The sequence below is a fragment of the Garra rufa genome, chromosome 23, assembly GCF_049309525.1.
Source record: "Garra rufa chromosome 23, GarRuf1.0, whole genome shotgun sequence".
Classification (NCBI taxonomy): Eukaryota; Metazoa; Chordata; class Actinopteri; order Cypriniformes; family Cyprinidae; genus Garra; species Garra rufa.
The window spans coordinates 31,577,998-31,593,714 of NC_133383.1; the positions used below are offsets into that span (position 1 = coordinate 31,577,998).

Sequence of the window (15,717 nt, forward strand, 5' to 3'; positions counted from 1 at the left end):
AAATTAAAATAATTGAACCAATTTGAATCACCATATAATGACTTTTCTAGCCCATGGTTTAAAAGCATATTTGTATAAGCTGATTTAGTAGAGCAACACTCAACACATGTCTATGAAAGCTTTTGATTGGGTGATGGATGAATGGATATTAATGATTTTATAGATGCATTACAATTCAAAATGTTTTGAACAGTAAGATTTTTAAGAAATCAATTTTTAAGAAATCAGTTCTGCTCATTCGAAGTACAACCGAAACAGCAAAATTCTGAAATATTTTACTATTTAAAACAACTGTTTTCTATTTGAATATATTTTAAAATGTAATTTATTCCTGTGATTTAAAAGCTGAATTTTCAGCATCATTACTCCAGTCTTCAGTGTCACATGATCCTTCAGAAATCATTCTAATATGCTGATTTGCTGCTCAAGACACATTTATTATTTTTATTATTATTATCATTATCAATATTTAAAACATTTGAGTTATTTTTGTTTATTTTTTATTCTTTGATGAATAGAAAGATCCAAAGATCAGCATTTATCTGAAATAAAAAGCTTTTGTAACATTATATGCTATATCATTCAAAAGCTTGGAGTCAATATAATTTTTCTGGGAGAGAAATAATAGAAATTAATACTTTTATCGTTTATCAAAAGATAATAAAGACATTTATAATGTTAGTTGAAGATTTCTGTTTCTTGTATTCATCAAAGAAACCTGAAAATATTCTCTTAAGCTGTTAGTAACATTGTTTTTTGAGCAGCATATCAGTATATTAGAATGATTTCTGAAGGATCATGTGACACTGAAGGCTGGAGTAATGATGCTGAAAATTCAGATTTGAAATCATAGGAATAAATTACATTTTAAAATATATTCAAATAGAAAACAGTTATTTTAAATAATAAAAATATTTCAGAATTTTACTGTTTTTCCTGTACTTTGGATCAAATAAATACAGGCTTGATGAGCAGAAGAGACTTCTTTAAAAATGTAAAAAAAAAAAAAAAAAAAAAAAGAACTTGTAGTGAAATAGCAGATCAGGTGTTGTCTGCCTTTTTTGTTTAAGTTTCTGTTTGTTTAGCTAAGGTGTTTGAAATACCATGCTGTGCTTTTTAGCTTTTTTAGACTGTGTGCATTGTCTGTTTTAAGTCTAAAACCAGCCTAATTATGCTAGGTTTCCTTAATACCAGTTAATCGGTTGTTGGTGTGAGTCGATTTTAAAAAATGTGTAGTTTTGCACATCCTTACAAGCATTTCTTTTATTTTGCTCAACAAATGTTACCTAGTTACAGTGGAAATTAAAGTGACAGTGTTTCCAAAAATGAAAATTGTCATCATTTACTCACCTTCAAGTTGTTACAAGCCTGCATGAGTTCACTAAAGAACGTATTTATATTTAAAAGTTTGGAGTCAGTATATGATGATTTCTGAAGGATTATGTGACTGAAGTAATGATGCTAAAAAATCAGCTTTAAAATCACAGGAATAAATTACATTTTAAAATATATTCAAATAGAAAACAGTTATTTTAAATAGTAAAAATATTTCAGAATTTTACTGTTTTTCCTGTACTTTGGATCAAATAAATGCAGGCTTGGTGAGCAGAAGAGACGACTTTAAAAAAAATTTAATGGCTAGAGTAATGATACAATGATAAAATCGGAGGAATAAATTACATTTTTAAATATATTCAAATAGGAAAAAAAAATGTAAATAGTAAAAATATTTCAAAATTCAGTTTTTGCTCTACTTTGGACCAAATAAATGGAGAAAGAGAAAGAAGGAACTCATACAGGTTTGAAACAACTTAAAGGTGAGTGAATGATGACAGAATGTTTGTGTTTTCAGACGAACTGTGTCTTTAAGTAGTCCCAGGCCCTGATAAACACATCTTAACAGCCGTAGAGAAATATCTAAAGCTCCTTACTGATTAACTCCACGGTAAATAAAGTCATTCCTTGTAATAAACGTGTATGAGTGAGTTAATGACCGATACACTGACCCACTTCTCAGTACCTCAATATGCTTTGTCCTAGATTCCTTAAGGACTCTTGCACAGGTTTCAGATTAAACCATCTGTTTATCACTGGTCCACACATTATCACTACAAATATGAACTCACGTGGAGGTTAAAACAGGACTCTGAATGAGACACCTCTGAGTGTAGCTCTAATTTGCTTTTTAGACGAAAACAATTCTTTTGAATGTTGATTCACCGACCTTTACACAATTTTATGGCTACACTTTAAAAAAAGTTCCCATTACCTATCAGTAGTTAAAGCATCAACTAACTAATACATCGACTAACAGTTTTATTTTTTAGATGAACTTCCTTGAGGTCATAATTCACAAAATCCATTCACAGCCAGTGTTGGGGATAACGCATTACAAGTAACGCAAGTTACGTAATAATATATTTTTTCCAAGTAACTACTAAAGTAACGCATTACTTTTTAATTGAGAAAATATCTGAGTTACTTTTTCCAAATAATTTGATTAAAAGCTCTCCTGTCCCACTGTTGAGAGAAATTGTGAGTAAGATGTTACTTTAGTTCTAGAATAAATGTGAACATGCATTAATTCATCTCACTCACTAAAAAACAGATTCAGTATTCCTCATAATGAACAAAAACAGTGAAATTCAACACAAACCTGCAATAATTAAATGTTAAGCGATACAAATATCCTTTATGTGTTTAATCCCATTTTATTAAGTAATGTCTTTGCTGCCGACGTTCGATGATCCAATTCATCCATACTAATAAGCAAAAATGCAGTCGGCACCAATAGTTTAGTTACTTTTTTAGGGAGTAACTCAATATTGTAACACATTACTTTCCATAAAAAGCAACTAAGTAACGTAATTAGTTTCTTTTTTAGGGAGTAACTCAATATTGTAATGCATTACTTTCCATAAAAAGCAACTAAGTAATGCAATTTAGTTACTTTTTTAGGGAGTAACTCAATATTGTAACGCATTACTTTCCATAAAAAGCAACTAAGTAACGTAATTAGTTTCTTTTTTAGGGAGTAACTCAATATTGTAATGCATTACTTTCCATTAAAGTAACTAAGTAACTCAATTTGCTACTTTTTTTAGGGAGTAACTCAATATTGTAACGCATTACTTTCCATAAAAAGCAACTAAGTAACGTAATTAGTTTCTTTTTTTAGGGAGTAACTCAATATTGTAACGCATTACTTTCCATAAAAAGCAACTAAGTAATGCAATTTAGTTACTTTTTTAGGGAGTAACTCAATATTGTAATGCATTACTTTCCATAAAAAGCAACTAAGTAACGTAATTAGTTTCTTTTTTAGGGAGTAACTCAATATTGTAATGCATTACTTTCCATAAAAAGCAACTAAGTAACGTAATTAGTTTCTTTTTTAGGGAGTAACTCAATATTGTAACCCATTACTTTCCATAAAAAGCAACTAAGTAATGTAATTAGTTTCTTTTTTAGGGAGTAACTCAATATTGTAATGCATTACTTTCCATAAAAAGCAACTAAGTAATGTAATTTAGTTACTTTTTTAGGGAGTAACTCAATATTGTAATGCATTACTTTCCATAAAAAGCAACTAAGTAATGCAATTTAGTTACTTTTTTAGGGAGTAACTCAATATTGTAACGCATTACTTTCCATAAAAAGCAACTAAGTAACGTAATTAGTTTCTTTTTTAGGGAGTAACTCAATATTGTAATGCATTACTTTCCATTAAAGTAACTAAGTAACTCAATTTGCTACTTTTTTAGGGAGTAACTCAATATTGTAAGGCATTACTTTCCATAAAAAGCAACTAAGTAATGCAATTTAGTTACTTTTTTAGGGAGTAACTCAATATTGTAACGCATTACTTTCCATAAAAAGCAACTAAGTAATGCAATTTAGTTACTTTTTTAGGGAGTTACTCAATATTGTAACGCATTACTTTCCATAAAAAGCAACTAAGTAACGTAATTAGTTTCTTTTTTAGGGAGTAACTCAATATTGTAACGCATTACTTTCCATAAAAAGCAACTAAGTAACGCAATTAGTTACTTTTTTAGGGATTAACTCAATATTGTAACGCATTACTTTCCATAAAAAGCAACTAAGTAACGCCATTAGTTACTTTTTTAGGGATTAACTCAATATTGTAACGCATTACTTTCCATAAAAAGCAACTAAGTAACGTAATTAGTTACTTTTTTAGGGATTAACTCAATATTGTAACGCATTACTTTCCATAAAAAGCAACTAAGTAACGTAATTAGTTACTTTTTTAGGGATTAACTCAATATTGTAACGCATTACTTTCCATAAAAAGCAACTAAGTAACGCAATTAGTTACTTTTTTAGGGATTAACTCAATATTGTAACGCATTACTTTCCATAAAAAGCAACTAAGTAACGTAATTAGTTACTTTTTTAGGGAATAACTCAATATTGTAACTCATTACTTTCCATAAAAAGCAACTAAGTAACGTAATTAGTTACTTTTTTAGGGAGTAACTCAATATTGTAATGCATTACTTTCCATAAAAAGCAACTAAGTAACGTAATTAGTTTCTTTTTTAGGGAGTAACTCAATATTGTAATGCATTACTTTCCATTAAAGTAACTAAGTAACTCAATTTGCTACTTTTTTAGGGAGTAACTCAATATTGTAACGCATTACTTTCCATAAAAAGCAACTAAGTAACGCAATTGGTTACTTTTTTAGAGAGTAACTCAATATTGTAATGCATTACTTTCCATAAAAAGCAACTAAGTAACGTAATTAGTTACTTTTTTAGGGAGTAACTCAATATTGTAATGCATTACTTTCCATGAAATTAACTAAGTAACTTGATTACCTACTTTTTTTATGGAGTAACTCAGTATTTTTATTGCATTACTTTCCATAAAAGTAACTAAGTAAGTTAATTTGTTACTTTTTTTAGGGAGTAACTCAATATTTTTATTGCATTACTTTCCATAAAAGTAACTAAGTAACTTAATTTGTTACTTTTTTTAGGGAGTAACTCAATATTGTAGTGCATTACTTCTAAAAGTAACTTTCCCCAACACTGTTCGCAGCCATACTTGAAACTATGAAAATAAACCACAACTCAGTGGTTTATTTTCATAGTTCTTCATGCTTCCTTTCCTGTGCTGGGAATGAGTGTGTTACGTGTGAAATGAGGAGGAACAGAAGGTCATCCCCGGCTGGCCTTCTATAACAGGAGAGACATTTGAGATGAGTGTTTTTGTTTGTGAACCACATGACATCACTGACACACCTTTTAAATAGAGCGAAATGTAGTGATACCAGATAAATGGGGTGGAGAGCTACGGTAGATGTTTTGTTTGTGCTTGTTCACGTTTTCTCATGGTGTTGAAAGACACACTTGAATCATATCTTTACCTTTTGAAGTGTTTGTGTTGCACTGCACAATTAAAGTAGTTAAATAAGAATGTGTGCCTACTGTCAGTCAAAATGTACATACTGTGCAGCCACATTTTTTACTTAACTATAGGTTAATATTTGCTTGCAAACATTTGTCCTTGTTCATTAAACACAAGATGAATTAAATGCTGTGTTAACAGCAGTGCTGGGGAAAGTAACTTTTAAAAGTAATGCATTACAACATTGAGTTACTCCCAGGGGCCGGATTCATGAACATCTTAAGAAATAAATTAAGACATTTCTTAAGATAAATTCTAAGAAGTTTGTAAGAATGTTCTTAAGTGCAATTCTTGAAAAATACATTTTTTTTTCTTAAGAAGAAAATGATACATCTGAGTGAGTACATGCACTGTAAAAAGTTTTCACCAGTTTCAACTTAAGTTTAGCAGCTGCCTTAAGATTTTAAGTTAAATCAACTTAAGTCATTCAAACTCACAAGTTATATCAACTCATTTTTATTGTAATAAGTTAAATGACTTGTAGTTTTAAGCTGATTTAACTTAAAAACTTAAGGCAGCTGCTGAACTTAGGTTTTTAAGTTGAACCTGGTGAAAACTTTTTACAGTGTGGCTGAGGACGCATTCATGAACTCGCACTTCAGGAATTGTCTTTTTTTTTTGCGTTTTCTGCAGATTATCCTAATAAGCACTCACAGCACGACCTTGACTGGCCCTCAGCTTCACGTTTTTAATACACCGTGTTTTTGATCAGTTACTTTTAAATGGACTGTTTTAAGCTTCGGCAATCTGTTTTGTTCATTTTTGTGCTGTTTTTGTGGCCTCATCCGAATGAATGCTTCTGGTTTGTGTGTGTGCGCGCTGCTACAGCAAACACGTCCTGTGCATTCAAATGCGCTAAATACAGTCAAAGATTATGTTGTATTTATAGGCTAAATAAAATTAAAAAATGTTAAATTGAATCTCCCTATCTGACTAGCTTTTGTAGAGTTGCTACTGAATGAATGAATGAATGATGCATTTATATAGCGCTTTCGTTGTGTATTGCCGTACACCCAAAGCGCTTTACAATCATATGGGGGTTCTCTCCTCAACCACCACCAGTGTGCAGCATCCACTTGGATGATGCGTCGGCAGCCACAGTACAACGGCGCCGGTGCGCTCACCACACACCAGCTACAGGTGGAGAGAAGAGAGTGATATAGCCAATTCAATGAAAGGGGATTATTTGGAGGCCATGATTGACTAGGGCCAGTGAAGGGAATTTGGCCAGGACACCGGGGTTACACCCCTACTCTTTTTACGAGAAGTGCCATGGGATTTTTTATGACCACTGAGAGTCAGGACCTCAGTTTAACGTCTCATCCGAAGGACGGTGCTTTTTACAGTATAGTGTCCCCATCACTATACTGGGGCATTAGGACCCATATAGACCACAGGGTGAGCACCCCCTGCTGGCCTCACTAACACCTCTTCCAACAGCCACCTAGTTTTCCCAGGAGGTCTCCCATCCAGGTACTGACCAGGCTCAGCCCTGCTTAGCTTCAGTGAGCAACCTGTCTTGGGCTGCAGGGTGATATGGCTGTGGCCATACTGAGGTTTAATATCAGCAAAAAGTAGGGTCATACATGGGCTAATCATGACAATCATTGTTTACATTATCAGTCATCGCTGTCACTTCAGAGAACTCGTGCTCATCTCTAGTAATAGTCCTAATATGCATTATATGTAGCTAGTAGTGTTGCAATGCTTAAATATAACAATTAATTTGAAATAACCCAAAAATTAATTAAATAATTTTTACTTTTTGTGATTTAAGACAAGTCTCAGGCTATCCTAAGTTTAAGAAGTTATTTATAATGGTTTTTAAGGATTCAAATTTTCTTAATTTTTGTTTTAAGAACAATCTTAAGTAAAACGATAATAGTAAAAATAAATTTCTTCTTAAGAATGTTTCGTGAATCTGGCCCCAGGTCAGTAGGTTGGGTTTCTTAAGCCAACCTAATTTTATTAATTTTTATCTTGTGCGACAGTGAAAATGCCATGCCTCGTCAACAACCCACGTACAAAGAAATTAGTTCCTTTTCAGAATTGTCTTAAATGAAAAGTAAAACAATCACTTCACTATTTCTTTCTTGTCGATGCATTTCCAGTCTGTACGCCCCGTCAAATTAGACAAGATTAGATTAAAGGCTGCAGGGATTGTGTAGCCCTTCCAGGAACTCCAGCACATGTTTGACTGTGACGCTTTTTCTTGACGGCCTCTCCGGTTTCTTGGAATGCAATGTGTAAGACTTACCAGCCTCTGCTGCCGATTTCAAAACAACCCTGAGCTAACCTCTGTCACACTCTTTGGCCTCAGTCTTTCTTCAGCATGTTGACACCGTTTCTGGTAATCTTTTTTTTTTTTTTTTTTTTTTTAGGTGGTGTTGTTGTAAATGCGCTGCATAAAGTCAAAGACCGCTTTCTCACTAGCCAGGACTGATGTGATGCAAGGATTTCCCTGAATTTCTTGCGAAATCTGTGCAGCATAACACAGTTTGTTCCTTAATACTACTCAAGCCATTGAGTTTAATCTCAAAAAATCCATCCTTACATGTGTATTTGATCTCCTACTGTTCTCAAACATCACATAAATGTGAACATGCATTAATTCATCTCACTCACTAAATATGCAATAATTAAACATGTTAAATAATACAAATATCCTTTATGTATTTAATCTCATTTTATTAACCGATGTCTTTACTGTCAGCCTTCGGTGATCCAATTCATCCATACTAATAAGCAAAAATTAAGGTAATCTAACATTTGTTTTCTTTTTTATTGCTGAAGAGTTGACGTTTTTTTTTCTGTGGTCTACTGTACAGACAGGAATTTACTTTTCTCTAAGCCTGAGGCTTTTGGTGTGAAAAGGCTTTTACATTTGACAAAAATAGAACTTTTTATTTATTTATTTATTTATTTATTGTATAGCGCTTTTCACAATACAAATCGTTGCAAAGCAGCTGTACAAAAGTTTAGGCTACTACAATATATTTAGTAGCTTATTAGTGGTGAATACTGTATGTTAAGTCGATGTACATATGATATAAATGTTAAAATCAGTAACTGTGTAATCAAACAGATGATGAACACTAATTGCAATGGTTATGTGCTGAAATCAACTTGTAGGAAAATTATGTAGTGCTGTATGTTGTTTCAAGGCTGGCTTGTTTCAATCATCTGCGGTCCTCTGAGGGGTTGGCATCATCTCTTCTTCTGAATCCGGGCTGAATCTTGTGTAAATCCTAGTTACCACGGGATGGAAATCCTGTGGCAGAGACAGAGAAACAAATAGAGAAATAATTAGCGTAGCTGCTGTTCCAACTTCCAACCAAACAAAAATGATGTGTTTAGCCCAAGCTGAAGAATATTAATGTGCATTTGATCAGATGTAACTGAAGTACAACGTTATGAGATACATTATGTGAATGCTTGGCTAAAGAGATGAGTCTTTAATCTAGATTTAAACATAGAGAGTGTGTCTGAACCCCGAATGTTATCAGGAAGGCTATTCCAGAGTTTGGGAGCCAAATGTGAAAAGGCTCTCCCTCCTTTAGTGGACTTTGCTATCCTAGGTACTACTAAAAGTCCAGAGTTTTGCGACCTTAGGGAGCGTGAGGGACTGTAGCGTAGTAGGAGACTAGTTAGGTATGCAGGAGCTAAACCATTAAGAGCCTTATAGGTAAGAAGTAATATTTTGTAAGTGATACGGAACCTAATAGGTAGCCAGTGCAGAGACTGTAAAATTGGGGTAATATGATCATATTTTCTTGATCTGGTAAGGACTCTAGCAGCTGCATTTTGGACTACCTGTAGCTTATTTATTGAAGAAGCAGGACAACCACCTAGTAGTGCATTACAATAGTCCAGTCTAGACATCATGAATGCATGAACTAACTTTTCTGCATCAGAAACAGGTAACATGTTCCGTAGCTTAGCAATGTTTCTAAGATGAAAGAATGCTGTTTTTGTAACATAGGAAATATGATTTTCAAAAGACAGGTTGCTGTCTAATATAACACCCAGATTTTTGACTGTAGAGGAAATAACAGTACATCCGTCTAGTTGCAAGTTGCAGTTTAAGAGATTCTGTGTACTGTTTTTAACAGTAGAAAATTATTGGTCATCCAGTCTTTCACATTTTTAACACATTCTGTTAACTTTGCTAAGTTAGAAGTTTCATCTGGTCTTGTTGAAATGTATAGTTGAGTATCATCAGCATAACAATGGAAACTAATCCCATATTTCCTAATAATATTACCGAGGGGTAACATGTAAATTGAAAATAGCAGAGGACCTAGGACAGATCCTTGTGGCACCCCATACTTTACTGGTGATAACTGCGATGACTCCCCGTTTAAATAAACAAAGTGGTAGCGATCGGACAGGTATGATCTGAACCATCTTAAAGCCTGCCCTTGAATACCTGTATAGTTTTGTAATCGATCTATGAGTATGTCATGATCTATAGTGTCGAACGCAGCACTAAGATCAAGTAAAACTAGCAATGAGACGCAGCCTTGATCTGACGCAAGTAGCAAGTCGTTTGTGATTTTTACAAGTGCAGTTTCTGTGCTATGGTGGGGCCTGAAACTTTTTATATTAAAAACAAACAAACAAGCCCTGCCCAGATTTAAAAAGTAACATAAAAGTAACGTAACTCATTACTTTCCATAAAAAGCAACTAAGTAAGGTATTTAGTTATTTTTTAGGGAGTAACTCAATATTGTAATGCATTACTTTTAAAAGTAACTTTCCCCAACACTGTCAAACATCTAGGATATATTTTTTTCAGCCACAGATTTACCTTTGTTTGTTAAAAACAGTAATGGCTAACGAAATGAGAGGAGTGCAATAAAATTAGATCTGTTTTATCATTTACATATTACGTTGTTTACAGTAAGACAGAGTTAAGCAATAGAGTTTGATTGAAATTCATGTGAAGGAAACCTGTCCTTGCCAAAAATAACAATGACAAGACAATTTCTAAAGAAAAATAAAAAAGTCATGGTACAAAGATTATAAATGCAGGTAAGCATTGAAAAGTGATAAAGCCACCATTATTTCAGTAGTGGCACCAAATGCAATTGCTAAATGAATGAATAAAAAAAAATCTGTCTTTTAATCACCCTCATGTTTTTCCACACCTGTTTAGTTTTTTGTGAATTGGCTAATAAACAAGAGGATTGTAGTAAGATTAGATCTGTCTGATCATTGCTCATAGTTGTATTTATATATTGTGGTTGTCTGTATTTACAGTATAAAAGTCACGCTCTCTTACAAAAGCTGTGGAATATTTGCGCCACTGTCCAGGAGCGCTTGGGCAGAAATATAGTCAAACTGGAAAGTCAGTCAGGCGGTGCGGCTGTGCCCTAGATTTATAAACATTATGATTTATGCATGTGTCTTTTTTTGCCAGAGAGAGGTGGCAGTTGCCCGTGGAGGGCTGGGAACTGCTTTATTAGCGAGCACTTATGCAACACGTCCCTGCGCTTTCATGTGTAAACATATTTCACCCAAGAGCTTGAGTAAGAGTTGTGCAACCGAGTCAAAAGATGGCCTGATTATGTGAATTCATGTCAACCCAGAAGTTGCGGTAATGTGCCAAAACAGCAAATTACCAAAGAAAAGACTAATGATTGAATGATTTTAAATGGAGATGGATATAAATGGCTTCACAATGTGTTTTTTGTGTTAAAGTTGCCATGATTTCAATAGTGGCACCAAATCGATTTGAAAGTGTTTACACTCTTTAGAAAATCAACCTACAAATGAATCAAGGTCTGGTTCTTATAAGAGCACCTGGAGATTTGGTTTGGTGCTCACACTGCAGATAGTGTGACCAAGTTTTTAAATAAAATAAACAAAATTATAAATGTTTGTGAACCTGGACCACAAAACCAGTCATAAAGGTCTTTTTTTTAATGTATACATCTTCTAAAAGCTGAATAAATAAGCTTTTAATGTATGGTTTGTTAGGATAGGACAATATTTGGCTGAGATACAACTATTTGAAAATCTGGAATCTAAGGGTGTAAAAAATCAAAATATTGAGAAAATCTATTTTAAAGTTCTTAGCAATGCATGTTACTAATCATATGTTACTCATATTGCTAATTAAGCTTTGATATATTTGCAGTAATGTCGTCATGGAACATAATCTTTACTTAATATCCTAATAATTTTTGGGCATAAAAGAAACATTTATTTTGACCCATACAATGTATTTTTGGCTGTCGCTACAAATATATGTGTGCTACTTAAATGTTTGTAATACTATTACATTTTAAAATTTAAAAGTGAGTATTAAATAAAAATACAGTTACGTTATAGTGCACTTGTAAATACAGTGCTGATATTTGAATTAGAATTTTCTTTATATGAATTGTATTTTTTTTTTCAAACCTAAATTCAGCATGCTTTTATTTTGCTGTACTTAGTAGTGTGAAGTGATTTTGTTGTGCTTCTTTGTGTGATTATACTTATTAGGGGTGTTCAATGTGACAATTTTTGATTGTGAACAATTTAAATGTTTCCACAATCTTCTTTTGAAGAAATATTGTAGTATTGTGCTACAGCACACATATTCTATCAGTTGCAGTTCTAGTGCATTCACCGCAACATACTGTACAGCGCAACATACAGTGCCTTGCAGAAGTATTCATACCCTTTTAATTTTTTCACATTTTGTTGCAGCATTATGTTAAACTGCTTAAAATTAGTTTTTCCCCACATCAATTTACACTCCATACACCATAATAATCACAAAGCAAAAACCAGATTTGCAAATTTTACAAATTTATTCAAAATAAAACACTGAAATAAGTACATTGCATAAGTATTCATACCCTTAACTCGGTACATAGTTGAAGCACCTTTACAGCCTCAAGTCTTTTTGGGTCTGATGTGACAAGCTTTGCACATCTGCATTTGGTAATTATCTGCCATTCTTTACCTCACCTTTACACCTCTCAAGATCTGTCAGCTTGGATGGGGAGTCCTAGTTGTTCCAGTCGTCTTCCATTATGGAGAATGCTTCTGTCAACCTTCAATGCAGCAGATTTTTTTCTGAACTCTTCCCTAGATCATTGCCTTAACACAAGTCTGTCACTGAGCTCTACAGGCAGTTATCTTGACCTCAGGACTTGGTTTTTGCTCTGATATGCATTTTCAGCTGTTAGACCTTTTCTGAGAGGTGTGTGCCTTTCTAAATCAGACTCATTCAAATGAATTTGCCACAGTTTAACTCCACTCCAAGTGTAGGAACATCTAGAAGCAATATGAATGCTCCTGAGCTAAATTTCGAGTGTCCCAGAAAAGGGTATGAATATGCAACGGGATCTTTTCAGTTTTTTATTTCTAATAAATTTGCAAAGTTGTTACAAACCTGTTTTGTGCTTTGTTATTATAGTGTATGAGATGTAGATTGATGTGGGGGGAAAAAAGTAATTTAAAGCAGTTTAACATAATGCTGCAACAAAACAAAATGTGAAAAAAAATGAAGGGGTATGAATACTTTTGCAAGGCACTGTATAGTTTTTTATTTTAATATTTGTTCATTCAAGTTCTTGAATGTTTGGCTACTGCTGAATACTGTACCTGAAAAATAAAGCACTGTTTGTTTTATTTGTATGTGTATTTGTAATGTATATCTTTGTTCTTATTTTCTAATAATAAATATATAATAATTCACCCACTTTGGGTTAAATGTCTGCCATTCTTTTTATCTTAAAAGGTGTTTTTTTTTTTACAATAGGGGAATTAGTAGTAAATACTAAAGCCACCCTGACAAAGAATCATAATAAAATCATGAATTGTGATATTCCTGAAAAAAAAAAGTGATATGATACTTTTGCCATATCGTCCACCCCTAACTTGTGCTACAACTGTTTGGCCTGTGCTATACAACTTTCAATCTTTTTAGCACCAGTGCTGTGTGCAAAAAAAAAAGTTAACGTACAGCCCTGTTTTGGTGGTTGCCAGTCAGTAAGTATATGCACTGCTGGTTTTAGCTCCGCTAAGTGAAGCGTTTCAGCGAATCAAATGTAGTTTTGCATTTTGCTCTAAAACCAGCATGCTTTCAGTTTAGATGGAAATCTAATGCATTATTACAGTTTGTCAATCTTAAATTGTGATTTTAAATGGTGCATTAACAGCTGTCAGCTGTCGGTACACAAATAAGCAGTCTAAACTTATTTAACCAGCACATTTTATTGATATTTTTGTTTGTTTGTTTGTTTGTTTGTGCATGCACACCACTTGTGTATCCCTGGTTATAACAGACTTAGGGCCCTATGAAATCCGTTTTTTATTTTTTTGTATTCAGTTTTTTCTGTTCTAGACTCATCATGAAACTTGCACAATTAAAAAGCAATTAACAATTAAAAAGCAATTTAAAAGTTTATCAAAAATTACATTTTTAAGGCCCTATGAAATACCTTTTATTTTTTTCTCATTTTTACCAAATTCTGTGTTTTCCATTTAATTTTCTGGATTAAATTTTTGTTTTCATTCATTTTTAATAAATTTAATTAAAAGCATGTCTAATTAAATAATTTATTAATATTTTATTTTTTCAGAAATACTGTGTTGGGTATTTACATTTTTCAGAATATTAGTAGTAGTAGTAATATTATTATATTAAGTAATATATTTCTGTCACAATTTCTTCAAGTTAAACCGAACTTAACTAGGGGTGGGCGATATGGCAAAATATCATATCACGATTTTTTTCAGAAAAATCACGATTCTTTGTCATGTTGGTTTTACTATTTTGCAAGTTGTCTGAGCAGTACAGCCGAACTATTTTCCCTATTTTGAAAAACCAAAGCCCTAAAAGGTAACAAAATATAACATAAAAACAATGGCAGATATTTAGGCCAAAGTGGGCAAAGATAAAAATCTTTGTCATTGTTTTATCTTTGTTATTTGCTTTATCTTTCAGGTAGGTTTATTAACTTGAATGTTTTTTTTTTTTTTTTTGAACATAAAACTTATTTTGAATATTTGGGGGTAACCGAACAGTTGCTGTTTACTTCCACAGTATTTATTTTTCCCCAGTATCAAAGTCAGTGGGGACCAGCTACTGTTATCCACATTCTTCAACATATCTTCTTTTGCGTTCAGCACGAGAATAATAGAGGTTTGGGACAACATGTATGAGTGAGTGAGTCCCTTTAATGACAATCGGCAGCATGTTTAGTTCAGTCACTTTAAGAGCTGCACGCATCTAATATACAGGCTTAGACATAACCAACTGTGTTTATATGCAATCCTTGTGTGTTTTTGACAGTATTAGTGAATCAGATGCGAAAGATAGCATAGTCCAGTAATCTGGCGCTGTTTGACAGGCTTTTAGGTGTACATGCTCATAAAGCGCATGCCAGAACAGTGCGCAAACGAAATAACATTATTTAACCGGCAAGGCTTTAAAGCACATAGAAATAATGTACTTTTGTGATTGTGAATAAGTGCAGTATCCTGTGAGTGAATATATGTTGTGTTGTACAGTATATTGAGAAGGAGGCATGCTGTAGCATGATACTATGAAGTTTTTTCAAAAGCAGATTACGGAGACATTTTTATCGTTCATGATCAAAAATCGTCATATCGCACACCCCTAGTGAAGACGTTGAAGTTTCCGTTTGTATATGATTATATGTATTATATGTTATATGTATATGTTATATGTATATGTTATATGTATATGATCTGCGCCATTAATTTACACAGAGACATGCAAAACATGCAGAAGTCATATTTAAATAGTATTTTTGCAGTCTAATAATTATTCACAGTTTGATTTAAAGATGCTATAGAATGCATTTGGTGCCATATTGTTCTTCAATATCTACACCGAAGGTATATGGCATAGGAAAGGGCAAAAATAGAAACCGTTTTACAAGTTCATTTACAACCCTAGGATTTGTGCCTAAAAACAAATGGTCTGTTATTACCTTATTTGGAAGGTTCATGAATAATAATGATGAGCTTTGTTCTAATTGGCTGTTTCACAGAGTGGCTCATTATTAGGGTTGGGTATCGTTTGAATTTTATCGATTCTGATTCCGGTTCCGATTCTGCTTATCGATTCCGATTTTTATCGATTCCTCATTCTGATTCCAATATGATAAAAAAAAATCCATTAAAAAGTTTTTAGTCAAACATTTTTATTCTGTCTTTTGCCTATGGTTTTACCAAAAAATACCACAGAAAACAAACAACTAGTCTAATATAAATTTCAAACATTAAATTGTTAAAGACAAGTTATAATAA

The 15,717-nt window shown here is 33.0% G+C and overlaps 1 protein-coding gene across 1 annotated transcript in view; it reads left to right on the forward strand.

The window, feature by feature from the left end:
- The window catches only part of LOC141299357 (methylglutaconyl-CoA hydratase, mitochondrial-like), a 57,747-nt gene that overhangs the window by 24,371 nt on the left and 17,659 nt on the right, over positions 1-15,717 (forward strand). The gene's annotated exons all lie outside the window — the stretch shown is intronic.